The sequence below is a fragment of the Bombina bombina genome, chromosome 6, assembly GCF_027579735.1.
Source record: "Bombina bombina isolate aBomBom1 chromosome 6, aBomBom1.pri, whole genome shotgun sequence".
Classification (NCBI taxonomy): Eukaryota; Metazoa; Chordata; class Amphibia; order Anura; family Bombinatoridae; genus Bombina; species Bombina bombina.
In genome coordinates, this window is record NC_069504.1 from 577,032,294 (window position 1) to 577,053,307 (window position 21,014).

The window sequence follows — 21,014 nt, forward strand, 5'->3', positions numbered from 1 at the left end:
ATCTAAAAGTATATATATATATATATATATATAGATACTTTTTAGATAGATTTATTTTATAATGATATATTCTTTATCCATATATTTTAGCTAGATACATTTTAGATAGATAGAAAGCTAAATATAGAAATATATCTATATATATTTATACATAGATATAAATATAGATATCTATATATAGATATTGAGAGAGAGAAATATTCTCTCTCTAAGGATAGATAGATAATTAGCTATTTATAGATATATAACTAATTTATATATTTATATATTTGTATATATCGAGAGAGACAGACAGACAGAGAGGGAGAGAAACACATGTATTCATTTATAAACCTGTAGTGCATTGCTGCTAATTCCAGAAATGAGAACAATATTTTTTTTTAGTTTTATATGTATATATTTTATATTAATTTAATGTGACAGTGAAATAAAAAATAAAGGAATATTTATAAATAATTGTTTGAACTTCATATAGATAACATTGAGCTCATGCACATTAAGTTATCCTGAAGATAACAGTGATTGTCTAAAATGCAAGTATGCCTAAAGAACTGAAATAAAGGGGCAGTTTGAAAAATCAAAGATAGAAGCTAAAACCATATTATAAAATATTTCTTCTTATAGCTTTACAAATAACAACAGAGTCAAGTGTACATCTCAAAATATTTTATTTAAAGAGATTTTATTAAACATGTGTTTCATCAACTTTACATTGAACAATTGCAACATTTGACAAAATGAACCACTTTCAATCAATGGCTTTACAATGATATATAATATAATTTGGTCTATATTGAAATATTGAAATTACAATATTTGCTCAAACTTAATCCAAAATATATCATCTTTTGGATCATAAATAATACTGTAAAGTAAATAAAAACACAAATAAAAACTGTATGTTGCACAGTCAACATTATTGCCCAAAAACCGCCTGAATATAGTCTGTTCGAGCTTGGACTCCCAGAGTATCATACTCCAGGAATGGATCGATATATTCTCCATACTCCTGGTTAGCCAAGCTCTCCAGATCTATATCAGGGACTTTTAGGGCAATGTTATGCAACATACAGCAAATCATAAAAATTAAGTAGACTTTGGAGAGGGCATATTGAAGAACCGCACCAGAGATGTCCAAGCAGCGGAAATAGCTCTTCAATATGCCAAAGGTGCGCTCAATCACCGATCTTGTGGCGATGTGTACCTGGTTGTAGCGCACCTCTTCCACTCCGTTGGGGTTTTTGACGGGTGTGAACAGCCACGGAAGACACGAATATCCAGAATCACCTGCGTAAACAAAATAGATCATTGACATTAGCAATCACAATGATTAAAATATATCATATACATATGTTAGAGTATCTAAGAGTTATTTACCTATCAGGATTCCCTCTGGCATTCGGCCCTCCTGGAAACGATGGCGATGGCAGAATTCCGGAGGACGAAGGAATCATGGTTGCAGCCAGGGAGTCCGGAGCGTACACTCATTATCCTCAACCTGGCGTCACAGATGACCTGGATATTCAGCGAGTGGTTGAATTTCCTGTCCCGGTATGGCTCCTCTTTACCCCTTGGGAGGCTGCACCAAGACATGCGTGCAGTCTATGGCCCCCAATAGCCGTGGCAATCCAGCCCTTAGGTAGAACTGGAGCTTGATAGCATGCCACTCCTCCGGTGTATTTGGGAAGTGGACATGATGGACTAGGCATTGGTGCAAAGCATTCAGGACAACCTTCAGATGACGTTAGAAGGTTGCCTGGCTCATACCTACGCCTAGAGCTGTCACAGCCTAGAATGATCCAGTTGGCAAGAAATAGAGGACCGATAGCAATTTCACCATCCCAGGGATTGCCCTAGTTCTTTTAGTGAGTGGCTCGAGAGAGTCCTTGATTTCGACATAGAGCCTCTCAATAGAGGCCATATCTAGTCAAAATCGACGGATCACCTCTTGGTCACTGAGGGCATGAAGACCAACCCTAGGCAGGAAAACCCTTGGCACTCGCTGGCGTCTTCCTTGTCACACCGCAGCCATCAACATCCGTCTTTCCCTGCGTCTCCTTAATAAAAGTAAAAACTGGACTGCATTGAGTATGTCCATGCTCAAATCTCAAAGTAATAATGAAATAAAGTAATTGAAGAGCCCCTTTTATAACGCCTAGTTTCAAAGCTGTGAATGATTTCAGTAATTGGATAAATGATGCACCAAACATTACCTAACAAATGACTTACACATTTTGATTATTCTCGCGTCATTTTACGAGCAATTCATTGAATAATTTATTCAAAAAGTCATATTTTTTGTTATTTCTGGCATCATTTGACAAGCACGATGGAATGTCCAAATGAATATCTGATTAGGTCATCTAGGTGTGTTTATCAGCTGTAAGAAATGCAGGTGTGTTTATGCAATTAACTAAATTAATTATGAAAAACACATGAGTATTTCGCTCTAGTTTAATTCATATTTCTAAATTTTCTGTGTTTGGATGGCAGCATTGTGAAGGTTAAAAAGGTCAGTGATTACTGTGTTTTTTAAGATTACATATTAAAGTGGTGTATTAACATTTGCAAACCTAATATGGTATGAAATGGTCATTTTAATATTAAATATTGTTTGATATCCTTTATGTGATTCATAATACCATTTACAAATCATTTCAATGTATTTTGAAGGCGCAAAGTTAAACAGTGACAAAAATGAGCAAAAGACATTTTAAATGGCATTCTAACTCCAAAAAAGCATCATAGCAACAGAATGAAAACCGTGAAATTGTTTATTTGAAGTTATATGAGTGACTGACCTTTTAAGCTTCAACGACGCTGCCATACAAACAGAAGATCAGAGTTCATGTCATGCCTATGTAAATATGCTGGTGTTGTGCATAAATAATTGATAGCATAATTTGTGTTGTGCATAATTAATTGATAGCATAATTGTTGTGCAGTGTTTTCATTCTCTTGCTATCCTTTGTGTCAGTGTTTTTATTTTTACAATCTTTGATTTGTCGTGCAGTGTTTTCATTCTCTTGCTATCCTTTGTGTCAATGTGTTTTTCTTTTTTCAATCTTTGATTTGCTGTGCAGTGTTTTCATTCTCTTGCTATCCTTTGTGTTAATGTGTTTTTCTTTTTACAATCTTTGATTTGCTGTGCAGTGTTTTCATTCTCTTGCTATCCTTTGTGTGAATGTGTTTTTCTTTTTACAATCTTTGATTTGCTGTGCAGTGTTTTCATTCTCTTGCTATCCTTTGAGTGAATGTGTTTTTCTTTTTACAATCTTTGAATTAGAGGAAGGGAATGCTATTTATAAAAGGGTATACATATTTAACAATGCTTTCCATTGAGTTTTATTATGTGATATGCTTCACTATAGCAATATCGAACATAAGATTTCTGTTTTCCGATTCCCATTGACTACTACAGCATCGGCGACCTCTAAGGCGGCGGATTGAAAACTAGGTACGCTGCGTCGTATGAGACGCGAGCGTAACTGTTCATTTTTTGATAACTTTTGAAAAGCTTCAAATTGTCAAATGTCACGGTGAATACACAGAATTACGCTTGAATTACGTGTGATTTCTATTTGCATCAATCTGCGTCGAATTGAGACCGCCGGATCGTATGTTACGTCACAAATTTCAAATTTTTGAGATCTTAAGGCTTTGATAACTACGGCGCATCAATCTCGCGACAACTACGACGCGAAATTCAGGCGCATTTTCAGTTGACGGTTTGATAAATAGGCCTCTATGTCTTCAAACAAGAGGATAAATTATATTAGATATGGCTTACCTTTGTTTTTGCAAGTGGTTTGCATCTTGCTGCAAGTTAGAAGCTTTGCACTATTGTGCTTGTATTCTCCATTCCCTCAAGCTTAGTAAACAATTATTTTCCAAAAGTGCTAGTGTTGTTTAAAGGGACATGAAACACATTTTTCTTTCTTTTATGATTCAGGTAGAGCATACCATTTTAAAGAAATTTCTGTTTTACATCTAATACCTATTTTGCTTTATTCTCTTTGTATCCTTTGTTGAACAAAGAGCAATGTACATGGGTGAGCCAATAAAATGAGACTACCTGGCATCCTTTTCAACAAATGATACCAAGAAAACAAAACAAATTAGATAATAGAAGTAAATTAGAATTATTATTTATTTTTAAATTGCATGCTGTATCTGAATCATGAAAGAAAAAGTTTCGGGTTCATGTCCCTTTAAGGTTGTAAGAGCCTTGTTTGAGTTTTGTTATGCTGAGGCATTAGGTAGAATGATTATTTGAAAACCGGACATAAACAACTGCTCTGCACTGTTTAATAAAATATGACACTGTCTTCAAAATAAACCAGATGTCAAAACATGTTTCAGACAGGGAGCACATCCAACTCCACAGTGATGCTATTGAAGGGATGGCAAGGGACAGCTGTGCCCTCTTAGCTCAGCACAACATAGGCATATTAGACTGCTGAATTGGCACGCACAGCCCGTGACCCAGGTGAGACTGGAGCAGACTGCAGCATCAGGAATTGGCACAACGGCTGTATGAGATAAGTGTTTTATATCCTCACTCATGCATACACACATACCTAATGGCAACCTGTCACAGAGTAGATGGTTTCATGCAAATACGCATGTGAAGCTGTTCAGATTGTCAGCTTTCAGATGAGTAATTAACCTGTGACATTGACCTGTTTGAGTATATGCCAGGGTCTTTACATATTAAAATCAGAGCTCCCATTACACTTTTTGACCCTATGCAGATACATGGATAGCTAGATAAGATAGATAGATAGATAGATAGATAGATAGATAGATAGATAGATAGATATAATCAGTAGAGTATGCTTGAATGTTTGCTGATTGCTAGTTCAACTGTCCAAGAAAAAATATACTGCCATGACACAAGTAGCTTGTTGACCCACTTTGGAGAAGGTTTTTTTTTTTTTCATTTGATGCACAATTTGAAATTGCTTAAATTTGTTTTTTCTTGTGCTTTAATTTTTTTTTTTTTTATTCATGATTCAGACAGATTATTCAATTGTAAACAACTTTCCAATGTACTTATATTATCTAATTTGCTTCATTCTCTTGGTATCCTTTGTTTAAAAGCATATCTAGGTAGGCTCAGGAGCTAGCTGTGGTTTGGTGGCTGCACATATATGCCTCTTGTCATTGGCTTACTTATATGTTCACCTAGCTCCCAGTAGCACATTATTACTTAATAAAGGATAGCAAGAGACTAAAGCAAAATACATTTATTATAATAAGTAAAAAAAAATCTGATGTCTCCTGTAAATGTAAAGGTTCAAACTTATTTTGTTGTAAATATTTGTAGTGTAGTTTAACATTACAAGCCCAGGTATTCTTAGCGGCCAATTATCTAAACCTTGCCAGATTAGACATAGTTTTTATCATTTCGTATATCATTTAGCCTTAGTGCAGTAAAGTCATTTCTATTTTCATTCACCACTATTATGGTGTATAAAACTTTCCCTCTGAGGTGCCAAGCCCTCATCAAGCCATTTGAGGACATCTCCTGTATTCTTTCTTATTCACTTGCATATACTGCTCCCAATAAGTCACATCCTTATAAAATACATTTTTATACACACATCACCCTTACTTTGTGTGCAACAGGCATCAATCACAATGTTTGCCCACTCAGCTGCCCAGGCATGAAAGGGATGCCAAGCATGCACTGTCTCCCAACCCTTCTCATATACAACCATTAGCATTTTTTCCATCTCTACAAATGATCCAGTCCATAGAGACTGGCATGCTCAAGACAGTAATCTCAATAGAAGCATTGGTGCTCACTTCTGACACATTTTGCTAACCTTTTTGATGAAGGCCTTAGAATTGCACTGTGAGTTTAGGCATCTGTGTTCTTCCTCCATGCTCTGACTTCTTGAGACATTTATATGTCATTGAGAAGTATCTATTAGATTAATTTCTCTATAGATCTAGAGGGTTATTTATTTGCATTTGAAGATAGACGACACATAGATGTCCTAGATAGCATCAGGACTTAATTTAGAGGTGTAGGTATTACTAGTAACTTTACATTTTAGCGTTAATTACAATCTATAAGTTGATTTGTTTTTGATGAGTTTCCGGCAGAAAACGGACACTTTTCATTTTAACAAGCTCACAATTGCGGGGTCTTGTCTGTTTCTCTGCGCCGATAACATGTTTTCGGCGGCTCACTGAAAAAAGCCCTATTTTTTACATGGAGGTGAAAACTTATCAAACATCACAATACATTTTCTCAATACTTTTCAAAAGGTTGAGACCATTTTACACTTCTCAAACTCAACACCTAAAGACACTTGATAAAGTCTCTAACTGGCCTTTTTGACATATTTGCAAGTATTCCAAGACAATTTCAGTAATGCTATTATGTGACACATGTGCAAGACATACTGAAATGGCCACAGATTACATTTTAGATTTGTATACATGATCTATATTCATTAAAGCTCTATTCATCTATATTGTATAGTCTATCTGCAGTGGGTAGGACACACATTTACATATTTTTATGTATTTAATAGGTGATATCCCGTACTGCTAACTGGATCTGCAGAAAAAGTGATAAAATGCAAATTACAACTGCAACATCTAGAAATGTGTAGCAACCACGTTCTGTAAATGTTTGTTTCCAATTCAAACTTGCATTATCGTAGTTGTTAGTTTCAGTACAGTCATCTGCATTACAAGGTTTCAAATGTGATCACATCTTCATGACCGGGGAGTCACAACAATTGTGTTTATTATTGTAATGGAAGAAACCTCATCACTTAGCAGTTTCACGGTTTACAGTGAGAACTGTTATTAGAACCATTTATTAGTGTTCTTGATTTCAGACATATATTTTGCCAAACTGGAAGATGGAGCTTTCTCAATCAATTATTGTAAATAATGATGAAAAATGTCAATATAATCAATTAGCAAATATACCTAGTATACTCATCATGTGTATATACAAATAGAATTAATTTTGTTTACCCGTTATTAGGATGGATTTGGATTACAATAGGTTAGTCTCAAACATGTATTGCCCTCTACAAAGGGGTTGATTCAAAAGAACTGTAAAGTGTGAAACAGCCATTGTGTATGTCATTTCGGTTGGATTCCCAGTTTCAATCCCAATAAGATGTACTTAAAGGGACAGTTCACTGTAAAATTGTTTTTTCCTGAATGTGTTCCCCATTAATTGTTATACCAGCTGCAGCGTATAAAATTGCTCATTTATGCTTCTTTTTGCAAAATAAATTGCTGGACTTGCTCTTTGAAACCACAGCCCATCAAAATAGGCTAAGCTTGCAGTGTAATCAGATCTCGTTATCTTATCACTCAAATGCTTCCCTTTCTTATCTCTGTCTCTGTACAATACTTAGAAAGAACAATTGAAAATGAAAATTTTAGAGCTTTATCTCTTTTACCTCCCACTGTAAATGTAATTTCTTCTTCTGGCTGTGTTTACATAGTTACTCAATAGCCTATACCTAGGATTACAAACTTTCAGTATAGGTAGGACCGTAGGGATACTACAGGCTAAGGGCCACATTAAAGTGGAGTGCTATTTAACGCTCCTGCTCGAGCATTAACTCCACTAGAAGTAAGCTTTTTGCACGCATTGGGTTGTGCTCATATTATGAGTGGAAAGTAAACTTTTTTTTTAGCTTGCACACTAACCTGATGAGTGTAAGAAGTTGAACTTACAATATCTTGCACAATAACCTATTCCCCCATAGAAGTCAATGGAGCAAAAAAGAGGGGAAAAAACTAACACCCTATTCACATGCAAACCTAATTGGATATTCTCAAGTGCACTAGCCCGATATAAAAATATGAATGCTTCACATTCCAATGTTCTTCACATAGCAGAGTATTTATTCACGAATACATATATATATATATATATGATTTTTTTTTTGCACAAATATATATGTATACATATATATATATATATATATATATATATATATATATATATATATATATATATATATATATATACAATGCCTTGCAAAAGTATTCACCCCTTTTACTTTTTACCTATTTTGTTACATTACAGCCTTAAGTTCAATGTTTTATTAATCTGAATTTTATGTGATGGATCAGAACACAATAGTCTAAGTTGGTGAAGTGAAAAGAGAAAAATATATAGATAAAACTATTTTTTAGAAATAGAAAACAGAAAATTGGCATGTGCGTATGTATTCACCCCCTTTGTTATGAAGCCCATAAAAAGCTCTGATGCAACCAATTACCTCCAGAATTCACATAATTAGTGAAATGATGTTTACCTGTGTGCAATCTAAGTGTCACATGATCTGTCATTACATATATAGACCTTTTTTGAAAGGCCCCAGAGGCTGCAACACCTAAGCAAGAGGCACCACTAACCAAACACTGCCATGAAGACCAAGGAACTCTCCAAACAAGTAAGGAACAATGTTGTTGAGAAGTACAAGTCAGGGTTAGGTTATAAAAAAATATCTAAATCTTTGATGATCCCCAGGAGCACCGTCAAATCTTTCATAACCAAATGGAAAGAACATGGCACAACAGCAAACCTGCCAAGAGACGGCTGCCCACCAAAACTAACGGACCGGGCAAGGAGGGCATTAATTAGAGAGGCAGCACAGAGACCTAGGGTAACGCTGGAGGAGCTGCAGAGTTCCACAGCAGAGACTGGAGTATCTGTACATAGGACGACAATAAGCCGTACGCTCCACAGAGTTGGGATTTATGGCAAAGTGGCCAGAAGAAAGCCATTACTTTCAGCAAAAAACAAAATGGCACGTTTTGAGTTTGCGAAAAGGCATGTGGGAGACTCCCAAAATGTATGGAGGAAGGTGCTCTGGTCTGATGAGACTAAAATTGAACTTTTCGGCCATCAAAGAAAACGTTATGTCTGGCGCAAACCCAACACATCAAATCACCCAAAGAACACCATCCCCACAGTGAAACATGGTGGTGGCAGCATCATGCTGTGGGGATGTTTTTCAGCAGCCGGGACTGGGAAACTGGTCAGAGTTGAGGGAAAGATGGATGGTGCTAAATACAGGGATATTCTTGAGCAAAACCTGTACCAATCTGTGCGTGATTTGAGGCTAGGACGGAGGTTCACCTTCCAGCAGGACAATGACCCCAAATATACTGCTAAAGCAACACTTGAGTGGTTTAAGGGGAAACATGTAAATGTGTTGGAATGGCCTAGTCAATGCCCAGACCTCAATCCAATAGAAAATCTGTGGTCAGACTTAATGATTGCTGTTCACAAGCGCAAACCATCCAACTTGAAGGAGCTGGAGCAGTTTTGCAAGGACGAATGGGCAAAAATCCCAGTGGTAAGATGTGGCAAGCTCATAGAGACTTACCAAAGCGACTTGGAGGTGTGATTGCTGCAAAAGGTGGCTCTACAAAGTATTGACTTTAAGGGGTTGAATAGTTATGCACATTGACTTTTTCTGTTATTTTGTCCTATTTGTTGTTTGCTTCACAATAAAAAAAAAAAAAAAAATCTTCAAAGTTGTGGGCATGTTCTGTAAATTAAATTATGCAAATCCTCAAACAATCCATGTTAATTCAAGGTTGTGAGGCAACAAAACACAAAAAATGCCAAGGGGGGTGAATACTTTTGCAAGGCATTGTATATATATATATAGAGAGAGAGAGAGATGATTATATATAGGTATAGCTATATACAGATATATATAGGAATATCTATTAATAAAAACATAGAACATATTCTGCTATGTGCAGAACATTGGAATGTGAAATATTTACAGTAAATGTTAAAGCCCTTTGCCTGCTTTTTTTTTTTGTCAAGCACCTGAGACCTCATATCTTTAATCCTATATAACTTTTTTGTGCAAGATTTTTTTTTAAATCATTTTTATTAGATGGTGTACGGAGCTTGATGCCCCGTGTTTCCAGAGAGCCTTCAGACTCGCCGGAAACAGAAGTTATGAAGCAGCGGTCTAAAGACCGCTGTTCCATAACCTGTCCGCCTGCTCTGAGGTGGCGGACAGATATCAACCTGATCGGATATGATCGGGTTGATTGACAACCCCTGCTAGCGGCCGATTGGCCGCGAATCTGCAGGGGCGGTATTACGTTTATTCTTCAAGGGTTATAGTAATTTTCATGTGATCCAGACTTTTGGTTAAATGCCCTTGAAATACTTTTATTTTTAAATGTAATGGTTACAACTCCATAGATTTATTTTTTTAGCTGTACAATAAATATTCCTAAAACATGAGACAAAAGAGGTGTTTTTACTTGTCCTTCACACACAAGCTGTGTAATATAAAAAGAGGTTTCATTCTGCTTTTCTCCCATATAGATGGGAACAATGCTCTATGGTAGAGGACAGATTTATAGTCAGGCACATGATGTCCCAAACAACATTAATCTTTGTCCAGTGCGTATCATGGTGCTGCAGAGATAATGCTCTTTTGCATATAAATGGAACATTGTTTTCTTTGCTGTTTACAGTTCATCTAGTTTACTGAAGAAAATATGAATTGTATCATTTTTTAACTATTCTAAAATTAAATGTAAAAATATACTGCACCAGGAAAATAGATTTGCAACTGGTAAACTGTCAATACCAAATTGCTTAAAGGGGCAGTTTACACCAATTTTCATTTAACTGCATGTAATAGACACTACTATAAAGAATAAAATGCCCAAATACTGATATAAAAATCCAGTGTAAAACCTTTCAAAAACTTACTTAGAAGCTCCCAGTTTAACACTGTTAATGAGATAAGTATGGGACACCCACTGAAAGGGGCTGATAGCAGAACCTCCCTCCTCCCCTGCATATGAAAAGACCCATTATAATAACAGAAGCAGTATGAAGTCTGTATACATAAGTATACATCTAAAACTTTGGGGCTTGGTTAAGAGTCTGAAAATCAGCACAATGTTATTTAAAAAATAAGCAAAACTCTACATTTTTACAAAAACACTCCCAGATGGGCTATATAAATGGATCATCTACAAAAGATTTATGCAAAGAAAAATCTAGTGTATAATGTCCCTTTAATAATACAGATACCAGTTTCTATTATCAGTGTCTGCAAACTAGTTTTATAATTCTTCAGTTGGGAATATTTCTGAATAAGTCCCTAATTTCTCCAATATTTTCTGTGATGTTAAAAGATTGTTTGCTACTTTTTTTCTGGAAATAATGAGTTACAGTATGTGCCCAGATGTGACCCGGTATTAGAGCAAAGAAGGAAATCAAATTGCAGTAAAGAAGCAGCACTCCTGCAACTTAAATATAACATTTATTTATTTAGCATAACACAGTTAAACATTTGTCTGTATGCTAAATAAACCATTTATAGTTAAGATGTATAGTAATCAAAATTAAACGTTCACAGGTCAGGTAAAACATGCATATCAAATTTACTGAGCAGCATACCTAGGTATGCTCAAGAGTAGCAATGTGCTATTGGAAGCTAGCTGGTAATTGATGGCTACATGCATATGCCTCCTGTTACTGGCTCATCAGATGTGTTCAGCTAGCTCCAGTGAGTGCATTGTTGCTCTGGAGCTTACTTTAACTATGTCTTTAACCACTTTGCAAGGGTTAAACACAGTTTATCTGGAAGCAACAAAGCAAACATAAAGGGCCAGATAATGAGTGGAGCGCAAACATTTGCGCGTGCAATAAGGGTTTTTGTGTCTTACTTCCTTTGATGTGGTCAGTTAGGGACAGATATATACAATGGTGTAGATTTATTAATGGTCGAGCGGACATGATTCGCTGTAGCGAATCATGTCCGCTCGACCTAGCTAAATGCAAATGCTGTCGGCATCTAACATTGCACAAGTTTTTCTGGTGAAATGCTTGTGCAATGCCCCCCCCCCCCCGCTCACTGGTGGGCAATTGGCCACTAGCAGGCGCCGTCAATCATCCCGATCGTATCTAACGATTGCTGCTTCTTAACTTCCGTTTCAGGCTGACTTGAAAGGATGGGGCATTGATGCAGCATCCGCTGCTTAATAAATCTACCCCAAAGTCTCTCACATATGTTCCAATCAATGGAAACACTACACAGGAGGAGTCAAAATAAATAATGAATCGATTTGTGCAGTGCTAAAAAAATAGGTTTGTCTGAATCTTTTGGAACAAATATATATTGCCTGCACTATCTGTTTAATTTTAAAATAAGCAAATTCTGAATATTTGCATTTGGAACTAAAGAAATGCACATCTCTAATAATTACTGTGTATTGCAAAGTGTTAATTATGACATGACATTTGCTTAATGTCCCTTTAAATGATTGGAGTGCTGATGGTTAGCTGTTTGAAATAGAGGTCTTTATAGGGCCTTTGAATATAGTTCACTGTATTAACCCTGGATACTGAATACACAGGTGCTGGACTCTCTTGTTTTGTTTTTTAGAGCATTAAAGGGACGTAATATTGTGTTTGTGCAATAATATGCATTAGAGCATAGTCTTATTGCATTGTTATCTCCCTTTAGTATGATCTTTATGGTGCCGATTTATCAAGCTCAGTATGGAGCTTGATGCCCCTTGTTTCTGGAGAGCCTTCAGGCTCGCCAGAAACAGAAGTTATGAAGCTCTGAAGCAGCAGACAGAAATTAACCCAATCGAATACGATAGGGTTGATTGACACCCCCTAGTAGCGGCCGATTGGCGACGAATCTGCAGGGGGCGGCATTGCACCAGCAGTTCACAAGAACTGTTGGTGCAATGATAAATGTCAGCATTTATCGATGTGTAGCGGACATGATACACTACATCGTATCATGTCCGCTCACACTATAATAAATATACCCCTATATCTCTAATGACATATTGACCTACTTTTATACCTAAAATAGATAAAAAGAGCAAGACTGTGCGTAAAGTTTGTATTTGTGAGTTAACTTCCATAAAGTACATAGCCCCATAATGCTCTTTTCACTGTACCAGGGCACAGTCAACTTTAAAGTATATACATATAATGCATTTTTCAGCACCAAGCACTATTGCAAGATTTGAATGTGTAGTGATCTCTCAAAACTCCCAAAGGGATCATATACTGACACATCAGATTGTTGTTTCAGATTTATTGCTGACAAGGTGAGTCTTTTTTTTATATATACAGCTAAAACACTGATCCCCAGAGGAGGCTAATTATCAAGTTTCCTCAAACTGGGTTCCTGAATGTGCAGCCTGTGACCTGCTAAGAACATTTCAAGGTCCTGACACTCCTCGGTGTCACCAACCGTCTGTCCAGACGAGCTCAGCTGGGTGAAAGGCAAAAAGAAATATTGTTCTGATCTGTAAAACGTATATTGTGCACACATGTTTTAATATGCATTGCTATTGAAAGAGAGTAAGCAGGGTAAATTAGTTTGCTAATTTGTACTAGTTTGTAATGTATTGTTATTGACATTTATTTTCTGAATGTTTCTGCTGTTTAGCTCCAAAGTGTGTGTATATATATATATATATATATATATATATATATATATAATTATATATATATATATATGTGTGTGTGTGTGTGTATACTATGGGCCAGATTACAAGTGGCGCCCTATTTAGCGCTTTTGCTCATGCATAAACTTCTCTAGAAGTAATCTTTTTATACTTATCGGATCACCCACAATTTAAAAGTTGAAAGTAAAAAAATTGCGCACAAATGAAACCCGAAGCGTGGTGACCAAATATCACAACTATGTTAACGTATTCTTCCCATAGAAGTTAATGGAGGGGACAGAAGAAAAAAATATTGTTTGTGTGCTAACGTGACAGGAGTTATGAATATATCATATTCCAATGTTCTTCACTTACAGAACAGCGTAATTTTTATTGTAAATATATATTTCAATATATTTATATACTGTATCTGTATATACCTATGCCTGTATGTATATTCCTATTGATATATAGGTATAGATATCTATTTTACATTAAAGGGATACTAAACCCTATTTATTTCTTTCATGGTTTGGATAGAGCATGCAAATTTATTTAAAAAGCAGGAATGTAAGCTTAGGAGCCGGCCCATATTAGGTTCAGCACCTGGGTAGTGCCTATTGATTGGTGGCTAAAGGTAGCCACCAATCAGCAAGCACTATCCAGTGTTCTGAACCAAAAATGGGCCGGCTCGTAAGCTTACATTCCTGCTTTTTGAAATAAAGATACCAAGAGAACAAACACAATTTTATAATAGGAGTAAAGTTACTTAAAACTGCATGCTTTATCAATATCATAAAAAAATGGGTTTAGTATCCCTTTAACCCTTTGAGTGCTAATGATGGTTCTGAGCCGTCACAGAGTTTCCCACTCTGGTGCTAATGACGGCTCAGAGCCGTCACTAGCACTCTCCCACCTTGAGGGAGATCTGGGGGCTCTTACCCGCTCCTACCCCGGCGATCGTGCATGTAGAGTGAGAGGCATCACGTTTTGCGTGGTGACATCACGTGCAATGACGTGATGACGTCAAAGTGCAACTTTTATTAACAATTTGTCTTTACAAAGTATAGGGAAGGGGGCATGCTGCTTAGAAATTGCCTAACCTTTCCAATGGTGTAAGTCTTGGGGGGATTACAAAAAACGTTAAAACATTTTTTTTCACAAAATAAAAAAATAAATTAAATCAGCTTAGCACCCAGGTGGGAAAGTGCTGTGCACTCAAAGGGTTAAAAATACGTCGTATTTTTTCTTGTTCTAGGTTGCTGGGACTATTGTGCTTTTAAAGCTGTTTAATTGGTTTCTCATAAGTAATAAATTTACTTTGATTCAAGAGCGCCTGGAAGGTTTGCTGGCTTTTTCTGTTGTTTGATCAATTATATTAACTCCAGCTTAAACCCGGCGCTTCCCGGACCCACATACTTCACTGAGGTTGCTACTGGCACTTATCATCGGATCTCTTCATAGTACAAGCCTCCGGAGGAGCCGACATTCTTCTACACAGCTGGAGCTGGTACTACTAGTGGATGCACGCTCAACCCTGCTAGGAGCACATGCCAGCGTGGCGCTGAGGGATTTGTCGGCACAGGGACCCGCATTATAGTGGAGGATTACTAAAAATTACCCTGGTGAACGATCCGTTATTCTGAAGCTTATAGCCACATGGAGACATAGTACCGGGTGAGTGACATTTTCCATTGTATATGACTGACACATCCGGATTGAGCGGTGTACTTTGTTTTGAGCTGCAAAGGGGGACTCTTTGCGTGTATATATATATATAAGTATCAACAAGTAGGGACTGCACTCACTGGATTCAGTTCAAATAATACCTTATTTATTCAATGGTGCCGTTTCGGGGTACGCAAACCCCTTCCTCAGACCAAACACAGTGCACAAGAAACAAAGTGACTTTAAACCCAAATAAACCCCTCCCATCTTACATTCCAAGAAATTGCGCCAAAATCGTATCCATGGAGACCAGGTAGTTACCTGGCAACCATGTTACACATACAATTTAAGGCATTCAAATAACAGTGGTGTGATTATTACTTCCTAACTGTTAATAAGACAAAAAGAAACACCCGTGTGTAAACACTTATGTGTATAAAAACTGTGAAGACATAATGCTTAATATATACCTTTAAAATTCAGTATATCAAATCATATACAATATAGGTAAAATCATTTGAGTAAATATATAAACCCCTCTGCAACAACGTAGCTTATATGTTCAAGTTTACACACTAATCGGTGTATTATTCTGCACCAGATAATGTTAGGCTGTTTAGAAACATAGTTACAGTTTGCGTGGCTAAATGCAATTATTGCAAAGATGAGCTTCATATTTAGTGTTAGAGAGAATAAATGTTATCATTTAATATAGACATTTAACCTTTGCTCAGTGAGTTAGGGATTAGTGGAATGATCATATCACTAACACTGTGTTCCATGTTTGTTGTATATAGGCAATATTATTATAAAAAGGTCTATCAGTGCTATCAGATGATACATGTTATAAGGGGTATATAATATAACTGATCCCTGTTTAGTGTCTATTCATCACTTAGTGATGGAACATTCCCTGCAGTCCCATATGATATCAAACCTAAACACACAGGAGTCCTATATTAGCATTATTACACTCACACAGGTGACTAACCAACTAAGATAGGTATTGATCTAACAGGGGCAGTTTGACATTTTTTTGCCCCTAATCGGTCCCGCTATAATCACACATATCGCATACAAGGTAAATGTTGGGCTCCAACATATAACTTATGAACTACGCTTGCAACATTAGGACACCACGTTAGCACTACAAAGCACATAAACACTGAGCGTAAACATTATTGAAAATCACGCTCTGACAGGTACAATCTCAATATGCAAATTAGCCACGCTACTACAGAGTCTAGTTGCAAAGCCCGGTGACGTCATGGTATGCTAATGAGCCATGCGGCTGACTAAACAAGCCGTTGATTGGCTGAGTCTGTAACTTGCGCCCAACTGACACACTACAGACTCTTTGAACAGCGCAGCAGCTGGGGAACGATTAGCAGCAATTCATAATATACAGTGAGTAACTAATATTATACCTAATCCGATATGATCATTCCACTAATCCCTAACTCACTGAGCAAAGGTTAAATGTCTATATTAAATGATAACATTTATTCTCTCTAACACTAAATATGAAGCTCATCTTTGCAATAATTGCATTTAGCCACGCAAACTGTAACTATGTTTCTAAACAGCCTAACATTATCTGGTGCCAAATAATACACAGATTAGTGTGTAAACTTGAACATATAAGCTACGTTGTTGCAGAGGGGTTTATATATTTACTCAAATGATTTTACCTATATTGTATATGATTTGATATACTGAATTTTAAAGGTATATATTAAGCATGATGTCTTCACAGTTTTTATACACATAAGTGTTTACACACTGGTGTTTCTTTTTGTCTTATTAACAGTTAGGAAGTAATAATCACACCACTGTTATTTGAATGCCTTAAACTGTATGTGTAACATGGTTGCCAGGTAACTACCTGGGGACCTAGTTATCAAGCCGTCAACCTCAAATACGCTGGAATTCCGCAGCGTATTTGTGGCGAGGCTGATTCGCCTTAGTTATCAAAGGCTCGAGACCGGCAAAAGTAGAATTTAGTGACGTAAGCTTCGATCCGCCGGACTCAGTCCGACACAGATCGATTCTTACATCACTCCAGATGTTCCGCACACAAGTGCGGCACAATCTCACTACTTTTGCTAGTTATCAAATGAGCAGGTACGCTCGGCACTTTTACGGCCCAGCGTACCTGGTTTTCAAACCGCCACCCCTGGAGGCGGCGGATCCCATAGGAATCAATGGGAGTCTGACCATAGCGAAAGTACAAGTTCGCTGCTGACAGACATCCCATTCATTCCTATGGGAGCTGTCTGCACCTAACACCCTAACATGTACCCCGAGTCTAAACACCGCTAATCTGACCCCCCCTACACCGCCGCAACTAAATAAAGTTATTACCCCCTAAACCGCCGCTCCCGGAGCCCACCGCAAGCTACTCTATACATATTAACCCCTAAACCGCCGCTCCCGGAGCCCACCGCAAGCTACTCTATACATATTACCCCCTAAACCGCCGCTCCCGGAGCCCACCGCAAGCTACTCTATACATATTAACCCCTAAACCGCCGCTCCCGGAGCCCACCGCAACTATAATAAATGTATTAACCCCTAAACCGCCGCTCCCTGAACCCATCGCCACCTATAATAAATTTATTAACCCCTAATCTGCCCCCCCTACACCGTCGCCACCTATAATAAATTTATTAACCCCTATCCTGCCCCCCACTACGCCGCCGCCACTGTAATAAAATTATTAACCCCTAAACCTAAGTCTAACACTAACCCTAACGCCCCCCTAACTTAAATATTAATTAAATAAATCTAAATAATATTTTTATTATTAACTAAATTAATCATATTTAAAACTAAATACTTACCTTTAAAATAAACCCTAATATAGCTACAATGTAATTAATAATTATATTCTAGCTATTTTAGGATTTATTTTTATTTTACAGGCAACTTTCAATTTATTTTAACTAGGTACAATAGCTATTAAATAGTTATTAACTATTTAATAGCTTACCTAGCTAAAATAAACTGAAATTTACCTGTAAAATAAATCCTAACCTAAGTTACAATTACACCTAACACTACACTATACTTTAATAAATTATTCCTATTTAAAACTAAATACTTACCTGTAAAATAAACCCTAATATAGCTACAATATAAATAATAATTATGTTGTAGCTATCTTAGGATTTATATTTATTTTACAGGTAACTTTGTATTTATTTTAGCTAGTTAGAATAGTTATTAAATAGTTATTAACTATTTAATAACTACCTAGCTAAAAGAAATACAAAATTACCTGTAAAATAAATCCTAACCTAAGTTACAATTAAACCTAATACTACACTATCATTAAATTAATTAAATAAACTACCTACAAATAACTACAATTAAATACAATTACATAAACTAACTAAAGTACAAAAAATAAAAAAAGCTGTTACAAAAAATAAAAAAATAAGTTACAAACATTTTAAAAATATTACAACAATTTTAAGCTACTTACACCTAATCTAAGCCCCCTAATAAAATAACAAACCCCCCCAAAATAAAAAAATGCCCTACCCTATTCTAAATTAAATAAAGTTCAAAGCTCTTTTACCTTACCAGCCCTTAAAAGGGCCATTTGTGGGGGCATGCCCCAAAGAAAACAGCTCTTTTGCCTGTAAAAGAAAAATACAACCCCCCCAACATTAAAACCCACCACCCACATACCCCTAATCTAACCCAAACCCCCCTTACAAAAACCTAACACAAATCCCCTGAAGATCATCCGACCGGCGGACTACGACGAATGAAGGCTCCTTTAAGGGACGTCATCCAAGATGGCGTCCCCTCACTTCCGATTGGCTGATAGGATTCTATCAGCCAATCGAAATTAAGGTAGGAAAAATCTGATTGGCTGATGGAATCAGCCAATCAGATTGAGTTCGCATTCTATTGGCTGTTCCGATCAGCCAATAGAATGCGAGCTCAATCTGATTGGCTGATTCCATCAGCCAATCAGATTTTTCCTACCTTAATTCCGATTGGCTGATAGAATCCTATCAGCCAATCGGAATTGAGGGGACGCCATCTTGGATGACGTCCCTTAAAGGAGCCTTCATTCGTCGTAGTCCGTCGGTGAAGAAGGAGGTTCCGCGTCGGCGGGAGGAAGATTCAAGACCCGGCTTGGAAGATGACATCGCCCAGATAGAAGACATCTTCAGCGCCTCTTGGAAGATGACATCGGCCGGATCAAAGACTTCTTCAACGCCGCCTGGATGATGACTTCATCGGATGGAAGATTTCTTCAGCGCCGCTTGGAGGATTAACTTCTTCTGCTCCGGATGTCCACTTCGGTTCCATCGCTGCTCGGCTGAGTGAAGACAAGGTAGGATGATCTTCAGGGGATTAGTGTTAGGTTTTTGTAAGGGGGGTTTGGGTTAGATTAGGGGTATGTGGGTGGTGGGTTTTAATGTTGGGGGGGGTTGTATTTTTCTTTTACAGGCAAAAGAGCTGTTTTCTTTGGGGCATGCCCCCACAAATGGCCCTTTTAAGGGCTGGTAAGGTAAAAGAGCTTTGAACTTTATTTAATTTAGAATAGGGTAGGGCATTTTTTTATTTTGGGGGGGTTTGTTATTTTATTAGGGGGCTTAGATTAGGTGTAAGTAGCTTAAAATTGTTGTAATATTTTTAAAATGTTTGTAACTTATTTTTTTATTTTTTGTAACTTAGCTTTTTTTATTTTTTGTACTTTAGTTAGTTTATGTAATTGTATTTAATTGTAGTTATTTGTAGGTAGTTTATTTAATTAATTTAATGATAGTGTAGTATTAGGTTTAATTGTAACTTAGGTTAGGATTTATTTTACAGGTAAATTTCAGTTTATTTTAGCTAGGTAAGCTATTAAATAGTTAATAACTATTTAATAGCTATTGTACCTAGTTAAAATAAATTGAAAGTTGCCTGTAAAATAAAAATAAATCCTAAAATAGCTAGAATATAATTATTAATTACATTGTAGCTATATTAGGGTTTATTTTAAAGGTAAGTATTTAGTTTTAAATAGGATTAATTTAGTTAATAATAAAAATATTATTTAGATTTATTTAATTAATATTTAAGTTAGGGGGGCGTTAGGGTTAGTGTTAGACTTAGGTTTAGGGGTTAATAATTTTATTACAGTGGCGGCGGTGTAGTGGGGGGCAGGATAGGGGTTAATAAATTTATTATAGGTGGCGACGGTGTAGGGGGGGGCAGGATACGGGTTAATAGGTTTAATATAGGTTGCGGCGGGTTCAGGGAGCGGCGGTTTAGGGGTTAAACTATTTATTTAGTTGCGGCGAGGTGCGGGATCAGCAGGATAGGGGTTAATAACTTTATTATAGAGGGCGACGGTATAGGGGGGGCAGGATAGGGGTTACTAGGTATAATGTAGGTGGCAGCGGTGTCCGGGAGCGGCGGTTTAGGGGTTAATACATTTATCAGAGTTGCGGCAGGGTCTAGGAGCGGCGGTTTAGGGGTTAGTAACTTTATTTAGTTGCGGGAGGCTCCGGGGGCGCCGGTATAGGGATAGTACAGTGTAGTTTAGTGTGAGTGCTTAGTGACAGGCTAGCAATAAAGCTGGGAAAAAGCCGAAGAGCAGCGAGATCGGATGAGTGATAACTCTCACAGTCCGCTGCTCATCGCCCCGCGGCTTTTTGACAGCTTTATTTGATAACTTAGGCGAACGTATTCAAGGTCCGCGGCGGCGAAGGTAGGCGAGCTTAGGCGGGCGTATTGGGCCGGCGAAGGCAGAAAAGTAGACGGCTTGATAACTACCCCCCCTGGTCTCCATGGATACGGTTTTGGCGCAATTTCTTAGAATGTAAGATGGGAGGGGTTTATTTGGGTTTAAAGTCACTTTGTTTCTTGTGCACTGTGTTTGG